The sequence below is a fragment of the Populus alba genome, chromosome 4 (assembly GCF_005239225.2).
Source record: "Populus alba chromosome 4, ASM523922v2, whole genome shotgun sequence".
NCBI classification, from domain to species: Eukaryota; Viridiplantae; Streptophyta; class Magnoliopsida; order Malpighiales; family Salicaceae; genus Populus; species Populus alba.
This window is the reverse complement of record NC_133287.1, coordinates 178,521-188,956: the sequence shown is the minus strand read 5'-3', so window position 1 is coordinate 188,956 and position 10,436 is coordinate 178,521. Positions and strand designations below refer to the sequence as shown.

General features: G+C 32.9%; 1 pseudogene; it reads left to right on the top strand.

The window, feature by feature from the left end:
* The first annotated feature begins 3,652 nt into the window (after nucleotides 1–3,652).
* Nucleotides 3,653–6,510, top strand: LOC118037609 (sugar transport protein 12-like; annotated as a pseudogene).
* Nucleotides 6,511–10,436: the final 3,926 nt, after the last annotated feature.

Genomic DNA, 10,436 nt, shown 5'->3' with positions numbered 1-10,436 from the left:
AATCCATGAATTGATCATGACACATTGTCGGATGCCCACAATCGATTCCTAGCACTCAAACTCCGGCGTTTGCGGTGATGTTTAGACCAATAAATTATAGGCTCGAACAACCCATCTTTAATAAAAAAATATGATCAACTCACTGTTGATTATAAAGAACTCCATCGATTGATAATGAAGAAGAGATTACAGATGAGTGGTACATGTATATAGCCCCTAATTGACCTCATTGTCCTGGTAACAACTAGTCTCTTCCTCCTCTTCGTGCCGCATTTATTTTTAGATTTATTGTATTTTGAACATTCAAAATTTTAAATTTGTAGTAAATATTTGATTTTATATTAATTAATTTTCCACTTCTATTACACACACACACACACACACACATATGGTTACCATCAAAATAACTTCGTCGTTATATTCCAGAGAGAGTTGGAAAAGAAAAACTGTAAATATCATTGATACTGTTAACTTACTAACATAATTATAGATGATATTTTATTGGTGTTATATTTACTGATGGATATACCGACGAACAAATAAAACATTGATGATATTACATATGATTTTCCTGTTGGTGAAATATTAAATTTACCAATGGAGATATACAAATAGAATGAAGCGGATAAATTGTTTTTGCATACATTGTCTGTCAGTAAATCTATCGGTATATTTATAATTAATAAATTCATTGGCAAATCATTAATTACCAACAATAATTTTTTAATAGATTGTTCTGTCCATAAACTCATCATTAATATATATATCTACAGGTTATTCTAATATAAATTTTTTATTGGTAAAACTTGTGTATCTGGTAGTATAACTAGATTATTAATAATAAATATACCGTTAATTTATTGACGGACATTTCACCGACAGAGAAAAATGATATGTCAATGACACTTTGTGATCTCCATTCTCAGTGTACCTAAAATCTATAACCACACCTGATCTTAAGAACATCTAATCATACTAAAGTCAGGAATGAATTAGATTATTATGAACCAATCAACAACTCTTTCTAATGGATCGAAGAATTATACAATAGCGCCTCGTTCAATTTTTTTTTTTTTGCAACATATAATTAATAATGAAAGGAAGGTTACAGACCGCGTTTTCTCATTATGTGACATTAGAAATTATTCTTAATGTATCTTGAGAACGCTTTGGTTTTTTATTTCCAACTAGAACGTGTACAACCACCAACAAATGTAAGGATGTTTTTCTTAGTACATGGTGGGCTTTCCAATCAAAACTTGATTGGTTAGGCGGCCGATATATTATTCCTCTGGACAATATCTAGCCAACAAGGAGCTCCAACATTTCATGCATGGTCATCAGCCCACCAGTACCTAATTCTCTGTCACACATGTTTTTGTAGTTTTGGGTCACTTCCGTTCAAAGAATCCTTAATCATTTTCCCCTTTGCCTCTTGAACAGTAGCTTTAATCATAATGGAAGCTCAACACAGAGCTCCCATCCTCCATTTCAGATTAATTTGAGTTCTCGAGAACATTTCGATGTATCCAAAACATAAGTGTTTTTTTTTTTTTTTTTTTTTTTTTTTATAAAAAAAACAGCATCGATACAAACGCAATCCATGTTTGTAAGAAAAAAAAGGGGGTTATATATATATATATATATATATATATAATATATATTCATTTTTAGAGTAACGAGTTCCACTCATGTTACTTCGAGAACCAAATTAAAAATCTTAAAATGTAAAACGTTTTGGTGGCTTCGCATGTCAAGGAACTGGTAACCGGCCCAGACTTTTTTTGTGGGTCCTTTTTATCTCCTCGATTCCACCGTTTTACAATCTAAATATCTTTTGATTATTGATCTTATTAGATAAGTTGGTTTGTATTTTATTAAATCTTAATTAATGTTAATGATTTTATAACCAAAAAGAAAAGGAACAGAAAGTCCAATAGGTTGATTCGTGAGCGTAATTTTTAAAAAAATTGACAACAGCAAATAATATATATAAAGCTAATACCTATTAGAACAAAATTATGAAAATGAAGCAAGAAATTGATACTATTTGAAATTTCAATAGGGTGTCAAAAAGTTAACTTACCAAGCAAAGAACAATTATCCAACAAAACAAAAATAATTAAAAAATATAATTGATGATAGTACTAACAAATACATCTCCTGAAATAATTAAGAAAACAGAAAGACAATAAGATTTATTGAAACAAAAGGCACTTGAACCCAAGTATGCCTATGCATTTCATAAAGGTGTTCGAGATGAAGTCACATATATTCTTAAGAACTTGAAATATCAAATTAAGAAAGGAGAGAGGAACAAAAAAATTAAAATATATTTATTATTTATATAATATTTTGTTACTCGCATATTCAATGCTATACACGGCTTCTTTTTTTACTGTATCATTCAATTTGTCGTTCATATTTTTTATCCAACAAAAATTATAGTCAATTTGCCTGGGACTCTCTAGGCATTGCTATAGAAAAGAAATAAAGGCTAAAAGTGAAAAACAATCATCTTGATTAATGGGGAATCAAATTCGATATATTCCCGTATACAATAAAAATACTACAAATAAATGTTATTATCTCAATTATTATAATATTTATACAACTTTATCACAAAAAAATATTATAATTCTAAAAAGACTTATTTATTTACAAATAAACAGACTATCATGATCGAATCAAATCATACGTTTTATGGATGTATTATTTGAACACTACACTCGGAAGGAAGTACGGAATTTAGAAGAAGAAAAAAACATATAAGCATTCGTCTCTATGTTTTGCAATGACCTCAGATATAATGAAGATAAAATTGATTGAGAGATTATTAATAAAGGAAAGACTTAATTAATTAAATATTAAAAAATAATGGAATGGTATAACAGAGAACCGCCTCAATGGCGGGCTCTCCTCTCAGTTCTCACGTGTTAACCTCTCTCCTTTCCATTATTCTTGTCTATGTTGTGTCCCTAAAGTTTTATGAATCGTATTTTCGATGGAGTTTCAAAACTAAGAAGCCAAGCAGCAAGCAAGCATTGAACTTCTATGTCCGTCAAGATTTTGACCTTTAGTTCTCTATATTTTCTTTATTTTTTTTTTAAAAGAGCATTGTTGCATGCTGGATAAGTGGATATTAATGATAAGATTTCTTATATAAGATAAATAATTTAATACATATAGTGATAAGAAATATCAACGACCCAGCTAATATGTGATTTATGATTCACACATTAGTATTATTTCTCGCGCAAAAATATTAAAATGTTGAAGAAAGACTCGGTTTAAATTCTATGTTTTGAACTGAATTTCAATTTTAATCAAATTCTAACATATAAATCTCAAATGAAGTTGATTTCAATAATAACTCTATATGCATGCTGGATAAAAATATATATAAATTGTTAAGATATTTTAGGGATACAGATAAAGTCAATATTTAAATCTTGGATAAATCAAGTACAATATTTCCGTTTGGATTTGTGAGTTCTAGAGATACAGTTAAATCAGATCACTATATATATAAATACATATCCTCTATAAAATATAATTTCAATATAGCACTCCAATACTCCCTCTTCCCATTGATTGGCTTACGAATCTCTCCAATCATACCGAAAAGAAACAAAGAGAAAGAAAGAAAGAGATGGCAGGAGGGGCTTTCGCTCCAACATCTGTGGAAAGGAATACCCTGGAAAGTTTACTTTCAGGGTGTTCTTCACGTGCCTTTTTGCAGCAACAGGGGGTCTGATTTTTGGTTATGATCTTGGTATTTCAGGTGTGTAATAATGTAGAATTAATTAGTTTCTTTTTTGAAGATGTAATAATCGTATCACTTGTTTTTGAGAATCTGTGAAATATGCACTTTCGTACTAGTGTAGTTTATGTTTACATCGCTTAAGGTGACAGCAAACCTGAATAATATATATTTCTTTTTACAGGTGGTGTAACATCTATGGATGTTTTCTTAAAGGACTTCTTTCCTGATGTTTACCAGAAGGAATCCTCAGTCAAGGCGTCAGATGATCAATACTGCAAGTTTGATAGCCAGATATTGACGTTGTTTACTTCGTCTCTATATCTGGCCGCCCTTGTTTCGTCCATAGGAGCATCTATGGCGACTCGGAAGTATGGACGGAGACCTACGATGATGACCAGTGGCTTACTTTTTGCAGCTGGTGCTATCGTTAATGGCTTAGCCAAGAATGTCGTCATGCTTATTGTTGGTCGGTTATTTCTTGGTTTTGGCATTGGATGTGCCAATCAGGTAAACTGTTCTCTTCAAGAATCAATCTTCTTTTTTTGCTATTATATTTAACAATTATCTTTTTCATGAAAAACACTCACTAAATGTATTTTTACCTTCAATGCTAGATTGAATCTAACCGCTTATAAACAATGTTTCCTTTAGAGTTTGATTATAAGGAAATATATTCTCTTCTTCTTTTCCCCCCTAAATTTTCAATGTCCTTGTTCACGATAGAACTTTTGTTTTGTGATTCTGGCAGTTCTTAAACTGACCGAATTCTGGAAGTGAAATTAAAGAACTTTTAAATCTTGTGTATATTTAATGTGTACATATGCCTTGAGTTTCGTTTCTTTTCTTTTCTAATTTTTTTTTCTTAATTTTTCTCCTTGTATTACAGTCGGTTCCAATTTATCTCTCTGAAGTGGCTCCCTCTAAGTATCGAGGTGCTCTCAACATGATGTTCCAACTGTTTATTACAATTGGTATTCTCATTGCCAATTCTTTGAACTATGCCTTTGCGAGGTTGATTGGAGGAGATATGGCATGGCGCTTGAGTTTGGGTGGCGCTATAGTTCCTGGTCTAATAATTCTTCTAGGGTCATGCTTTCTTCCTGACACACCGAATTCCGAGATAGAGCGAGGCAATTATGGAAGAGCTAAAGATCTCCTTCTTAAACTCCGCGATGTTGATAATGTCGATGAGGAGTTTAATGATCTTGTCGAGGCCAGTGAGAAAGCAAAATTGGTGAAACATGCCTGGTTAAACATATTTAAGAGGAAATATAGGCCTCAGCTTGTGTTTGCAGTCTGCATTCCCATGTTTCAACAGCTCACCGGCATGAACGTAATCGTGTTTTATGCTCCTGTTTTGTTCAAAACCATTGGTTTTGGGAGCAATGCTTCTCTTTTATCTTCTCTGATTACTGGTTTCGTTAATATGCTTGCAACTTTTGCTTCGATTCTTACGGTGGATAAGTTGGGGAGGAGAAAGCTTTTCCTCATGGGTGGTACCCAAATGCTCATTTGCCAGGTTGGTCACTAGCTCTCTTCTTTTTTTCAACAACGTATATACACTTTTCATTGATCTTTACACAGTTTTTAATTTGCTTTTACATTATGTTCATGTGACTTGCAATGTCTGCTCTTTCTTCCTGTCCTTTTCTTTCTTTTTGTAGGTTGTGATAACAATTGCCATTGCTATGAAGTTTGGTGAGTGGGAACCCAGGTGTGATTTCCTGGTACCTACGCTGGTGCCGTAGGTAGCCTTCATATGTGTTTACGTTGCGGGCTTTGCTTGGTCTTGGGGACCTCTAGGTTGGCTAGTGCCTAGTGAAATCTTCCCATTAGAAGTCCGTTCAGCTGCTCAGAGTATCTATCAATGTTTCTGTAAACATGATCTTCACCTTCGTCATTGCACAAATCTTCACGGCAATGCTTTGTCACTTGAAGTTCGGTTTGTTCATTTTGCTTTGCGTTTGTGTGTGGTGATCATGAGCATCTTCATATACAAACTGCTACCTGAGACCAAAGGAGTCCCAATTGAAGAAATGACCGTTGTGTGGCGGAATCATCCTCATTGGAGCAAGTATTTTGATGAAGATGATGCTCAGTTTGAAACGAGCAAGCCCAAAGATATTGGCATCTGCTTTAGTTTCTTATGCAGATCAATATTCATTTTTTGTTTTTGGTTCGTAGTTCTAGGTTGTGGCAAGTTTTTTTCGAGTTAAGTTTATTTCCTGTTTTTTTTCTTAGACTTTGTAGGGCATTTTATTTGTTTTATTAATTCTGGAACGTAGTTTTCATTTTTAGTACTTTTCTATGCAAAATTGCATTAATGTTAGTCCGCCTTCAATTTATATTAGATTTTCTTATTTGAGCATTAAAATAATATATATTTTTCTAAGTTTTTTGAAGACATTTTTTCCACAGCAGGCTCTGATATGGCTCATTAAAGTACAATACAAAAGCCAAGCCCTTGAATCCCAGAATGGGACCGGTTTATATAACAACCCTAGTCTATCCTCATCCATCCACTGCACGAAAACGTTCTTCATGCCTTATGACAAGGATTATTAATTAAGGAATTCCTGCTTCTCGTAAATATTTGTCACCTGTACTCCATTGGCCACACCTTTAAGTTTCCACCGCAAAATCTCTCTCCAGAATCCGAACATCCTTTTGGGATTACTGTCCGAACATCGTCGTCGGTTATAAAGGCCATCTGGAAAGGTTTTCAAGACACGGTTAGAGCTTAGAACTCAAATATCTCTTCTTTCCATTCTATTTTTGTTTTTTCTTTCTCTGTCTTAAAAAGATCACCATGTCCATAGGTGCCCCAAGCAACTCATAACTCCTAAACCTCTCCATTTAAACGTCCCTAGCTCCCCTCTTTCAAATCCATGTACCCCTAGCCATCTCTCTCTCTCTATCTCAATTAAGTCCACAAGAATGTGCCAGTTATCTTCACCTTCTGATTCTTCCAAAAGCAAAGTAGATCCATCAACCAGAGTACAAGGTTCTGACATGTTAGCTTTCATCCCCAAGAACCCAATATTTCAAGAACAACACAAAACTGATCATCTCTCTTTTGCAATCAAAGAAGCAAGATGCATAGCCAAAATATATAGCACTTCCAATGATATTAACTGGTCTTTCACTCTATTCTCGCTCCATGATCTCCAGCAATCACAGGCTACTCTATTCTCTCTGGCCTTTCCATGGGAATGGAACCCATTTGTGGCCAAGCTTTTGGTGCCAAAAGATACAAACTTCTTGGCATCACCTTGCAAAGAACTATTCTTTTGCTTTTTTTTAACTTCCATCCCTATTGCCTTTTTATGGTTCAACATTCTTCTCTTTTGTGACCAAGAAGATAATATCGCCACAGAAGCACAATTCTACATTCTTTACTCTCCCTGATCTCATTCATCAATCCATTTTGCATCCTTTGCGTATATATCTCAGAACTCAGTCCATTACTCTGCCACTAACATTTTGTGCAGCTCTATCTATTCTTCTTCACATACCTATAAACTACCTTCTTGTCTCTGTACTCAATCTTGGAATCAAAGGCGTTGCGTTATGCGCAGTATGGACTAACTTCAGTCTTGTGGGATCATTGATCATATACGTAATGATCTCTGGCGTGTACAAGAAAACTTGGGGCGGGATTTCATTGGAATGCTTAAAGGGCTGGAAATCTTTATTGAATTTGGCATCTATATCATTAGGACTATCCACCGACATATCCTCTTGCTTGTGTCATCAAATGTAGCTTCTAGCCCATCTTGGACACCACAATCACTCAATTTTCCAAGTTGCCATCTTCTGTTCCCCGAACTTTCCTGTGGTTTCTAAGTTAGAACAGTAACTAGCCACGACAATGTGAATATGGAGCGGGATCAGATTAAAACTGGAATAAAACCAAATGGTAGTCACTTCTTTTCGTATCAAATTAATATTTATCTATCATATTTGATGCAAGTCAATAACATAAAGTGGAGTCTTGAACCACCTTGCTTTCTTCTTTTTCTACCACTAAATTTATAGATATCCTTAGATTTATAACTCAATATTTATTGACTATCTTTAAAATTTGTTTCGTGGATCCTCTTTCCATCACTTGTTTTTAAAGGTTGAGTCAATATTAATATGGAGTGAAAGAAAAGAGTGAAAAAAATCGAGAATTTTCTGGATAGAGAATCAAGAGAGAAAAATTTGCCACGGAAAAGTTTTTGGAAGACAGAGAAAAAAAAAAGAACGATTTTTTTTTTAAAAAAAAATCTCTCTCCCCTCCATACAAATTCAACCCACCACCATGCCATCCCCACCATCTTCGATTCCAATATTGACCGTCCACCACATCGAGATAACATTCACATAACCACCGGACCATGGACATTCAACCACACCCACCACCATTTACGGCTGTTGTTACCTTTTTCTACCCTAAAAATCATATTCTTCTACAACAACAACCTATTCTCCCCTCCCTTTATTTCTCTAATCGATCAAAACTCACAATAGCCGTACCATACGTCTCTAACCATCATCTCTCTTCCCTTCACATCAGTAGAAACGATTAATAAAAACAAAGAAAGAGAGAAAACTAAATAGATAAAGAGCAAAAGAATAAACCAAAACTTTGACGGCTTCAATCTCCATTCACAATCAACGGTGGATGTCATTACCCATACATGAAGGAAGAGGAACGAGTTGTGCACCTAGCATGGTAATCGATGCACCTCTGCTCATTACCAGCACGTGCAATGACGCACCAAAAATAATGGATAAACTGGCTTTATTTCAATTAAATGAAAAAAAACAATTAATGGATCAATTTTTTTTTTTAAATGATTAGTTATAACTTTTAGAATTTTTTTTTTTAAAAAAGAAATAAACAATTACTTGAATTTACATCCCATTAAATATGGAAGAACAAATGAGGCAAACAAAGAACATAAAAAAGGTCATTGGTTTACTTAAGTTGGCATGACAAACCTATAACCATGGTAATCAGGACTGAGTTAACTTAGGATATCCCAAAAAAAATCACGACCTAGATCATGTGATTGAAATAACTTGATAAAAAAAAAGAATTATATAAAGCTTTTTTTTAAAAAAAACTCATGTTAACTTTTCAACCCATAAGCAGGGTCATTAAACCCGAATCACCATATATGGGGAAATCATGAAGTTCAAATCTCAATCAATCAAATATTAAAGGATGGAATTGAAAAAATAATTTTAATTATACAAAAGGATTAAAAAAAATAACAATTAAAAAAATAAGGATCAATATCAAAATAAAATAAATTTTATACTTGAATTAAGGATGAAATTGAAAAAAAAAAATCAATTTAGCAGAGGACACAAAAAAAATGAGGATTAAGTTGACATAAACAATAAAATAAAAATTCTGATTAAAGGATGAAATTGAAAATAATAATAACTTTTACAAAAAGAATCAAGAAAAAAAATTAAAAATCAAAACATGAGGACGGAGTTGAAAAACATAACATCATGAATTTGAATTGAGATATAGCACAAATAAAAATTTTTACAAAAAAAGTCAAGAAAAAAATTAAAAGCAGAATATAAAAACTGAAGTTGAAAATACCAACATAAAGAGGATGAAACTATGATTTTTAGGGAGGAATGAGAAAAAGAGAAAAAAAACCCATTAATGGCAAATAAACCATCAAATCTGAAACACACCGGTCCACAAGAAAAGGACATGATGACGCCTTTTTTAGCAACACGATGAAGAATGTTTTTGTGTACGTCGAGAGGCGTTGCCATTTATTAATAACAAAAAAAACCATTGTGAAAAAAAAACCTCAAATACCTCTTGATTGGCTAGCTTAATTTTTTAATTTAGTATTTACCAATGAGTCCTATGCAAAGACTCTAATACTTTGAAAATTAGTGTTAAATTTTGTAGGTGAAGAGACAAAACTATATATAGCATCCCTGAGAGTGTTTTTCAAGGCCAATTAGATTCTTTTAATATTTCATCTGTTTTAATCACTAATATTGTAAAAGGATCATGTCATTGATCAAACTCCTTCAGTTATAATCTGAACAATCAACAAGAAAAATTAAGCCACAACAAACAATCAGTCAATGCCCATAATCTACTGAGAAAATCAAGCCATAACAGCAAATATATCGAGCTAGAATTATGGAAATCAAGTTATAATAGTCAATATGTCCAAGAGCTAGAATTATTGAATTTCTATAAATAAACAATTTGTATTTATGTATATATTACTCTCAAAAACAATGATAGAAAAAAAGAAGAAGAAAGATATACAAAGAAATCTTAATCTTCTTGTGGTGTTGTTTCTCCATTTAATATTACATGCAAATCACATGATTTGATGTTAAATCGATATTGCTAAAAATTAATTAATTGTGATATCTTCTCTTTTTATGCGTAAAGCCCTGGTGCTCCAACTCAATATATGAAGTAAAACTAATTAGCTTTGCACCATTTTAATGGGTCGATTTAACTAAAATATATTCCAACGAGTTCGCAAACAATACGGTATCATATGAAAGGTTAACTAACCAAATCCAATCTCATTAGGGGAATAATTAGATCAGAGATTATTTTTTTCCCCTATATTATTTAAGGGAATAAATCAAGCCCTATATAGAGTTATATAATTAATTGTGA